General features: G+C 39.9%; 1 long non-coding RNA gene across 1 annotated transcript; it reads left to right on the top strand.

The window, feature by feature from the left end:
- Positions 1-803: 803 nt before the first annotated feature.
- Positions 804-1081, top strand: LOC104956547 (uncharacterized). The gene is made up of 2 exons (XR_799571.1): positions 804-864; positions 996-1081. It is a non-coding gene; the product is annotated as an uncharacterized lncRNA (long non-coding RNA).
- Positions 1082-2173: the final 1092 nt, after the last annotated feature.

Here is a 2173-nt window from a genome sequence, read left to right as displayed (position 1 = left end):
AAAATACACTCACTATGACTCGCGCATGCATGCACCCTGCACGGTTGTGGCATGACCACCCAAACCGAAATATATGGACAGAAGATGTGTGCAAATGTATTTAGTATCCTATCCATGTGAACATGATTTAAGTGGGGGGTGGACCTAACATCCTCTAGGGGGGTCCGGGGGCATGCTNGAGGGAGTTGAAAGTCCGTGTTGCCCAGCGACAGCCCCAAAACATCACTGCTCTAGAGGAGATCTGCATGGAGGAATGGGCCAAAATACCAGTAACAGTGTGTGAAAACCTTGTGAAGACTTACAGAAAACGTTTGACCTCTGTCATTGCCAACAAAGGGTATACAACAAAGTATTGAGATGAACTTTTGTTATTGACCAAATACTTATTTTCCACCATAATTTGCAAATAAAGTCTTTAAAAATCAGACAATGTGATTTTCTGGATTTTTTTTTTCTCATTTTGTCTCTCATAGTTGAGGTATACCTAGGATGAAAGTTACAGGCCTCTCTCATCTTTTTAAGTGGGAGAACTTGCACAATTGGTGGCTGACTAAATACTTTTTTGCCCAACTGTATATTTATATATGTATAAACCCTGTACCTTGTATTTGTTCTGTTATGTAAATCAATTGAAAACTAATGCGCTTTATTACTCATTGCACTTCCTGGTGGGATGCAAACTGCATTTTGTTGTACTATAAAGTTGAACCTAATCTAATCTATTCCTGTATCTTGTTTTCAGTAACTCTGCTTTTAAATGCTACATGAAAACGTTGTTTGGTATATAACTGTGTCTTTTCCCACAGATTTACCATACGGTTGGGAGCAAGAAACGGATGAAAAAGGACAGATTATTTATGTTGAGTAAGTAGACTTTTTGTTCAACAGAGGAAACAAGTTACCGTAGTTTATTTTTGGCCTCACAGGATAAGCTAGACTGCATAAATCTGGCATAACGTCTCCATTGTAACATACCTTTTCCTCTGTCATTTTAGTCACATTAACAAGCGGACCACATACTTCGACCCGCGGCAGGCCTTTACGGTAGAGGATGTGGTGTTGAAGCCAAAGCGGTATGATGGAAACACTGCTGCTCTGGAGATCCTGCAGGGCCGCGATTTCTCAGACAAGGTCATCCTGATTACCGGAGGCAACTCTGGCATTGGTGAGTCAAAAATCTTAATACGTTTTACCAATTCACTAATGTTCTGTTATGGCTAAAAATAATCTGTGTGTTTCCATTATGATGCCACTAGGTGGTGATGTGGTATCACACAGTAGAAGAAGGGTTACTTGACGAGAGCCTCTCTGCTCCCTGCAAGTCCCATCTCTCCACACCCAGACATTCATCAACATTAGCCTCCAAAATGATACACTTAGACTCAACAAATCACTCCTTAATATCGAACATGATTGTATTGAAGTTCATTAGCTGGGCAGAATTGGATGTCATTGTTAACTGTAATGAATGGTGTCCATTTGTAGCCAGCAAATGCATTGCTCACTATATAATGGCCTGGATACAAATGTATTTCCTCTTTCCTTTAGTTTAAATTAGCACAAGTAGTGGCCATTTGTTCAGACTTGCTGCTTTGTTCGGGATAGATAATGACAGCATGAGGGAAATCAAATAAACATAAAATCGTTAATTGTCTTTATATTCAAATTCTTTGTCCCAAGGAAAGTCAAAGCATTGTGTAATTGTTGTGTGTGTATTAGGAGATGCAGCACTGTAGTACAATAGATTTACGGCAGCCTGGGGACCTTTACTGAGCTTGTGAACTTAAATGCCTTCCCGACCTTGATGTTCCTACTTCCATTTGTCTCTTTATCTATATACATATTCAAGGCTTCATCAGATAGACATGATCCAAATCCAAGTATTATTGTCCTTGAGAAAATCTTATTTGATGTATGATTTGAAGTTGTTCTACTGTAAGAAAGAACATTATTTTATTGACATTAAAGGTGGGGTAGGTAAGTTTGAGAAACCGGTTCGAGATAGCCGGCCCGGCTAAAATAACTGGATGGCCTACCTGCTTGTCAGCCTTCCATCTGTGCACAAACTTATCTCGTGCCCTCATTGGTCACGTGCGTGTTTTCGTGTGTGTTGGAGGATGGGCTCTGTAAGGAAGTGGCAGATTTTTTCTGGTTGTGTATTTTCAAATTCTAG

The sequence above is a fragment of the Notothenia coriiceps genome, unplaced genomic scaffold (genome assembly GCF_000735185.1).
Source record: "Notothenia coriiceps isolate Sejong01 unplaced genomic scaffold, NC01 NC01_scaffold00026098, whole genome shotgun sequence".
Classification (NCBI taxonomy): Eukaryota; Metazoa; Chordata; class Actinopteri; order Perciformes; family Nototheniidae; genus Notothenia; species Notothenia coriiceps.
Note: the sequence above shows the minus strand (reverse complement) of the source record. Positions and strands in the feature narration are given on the sequence as shown.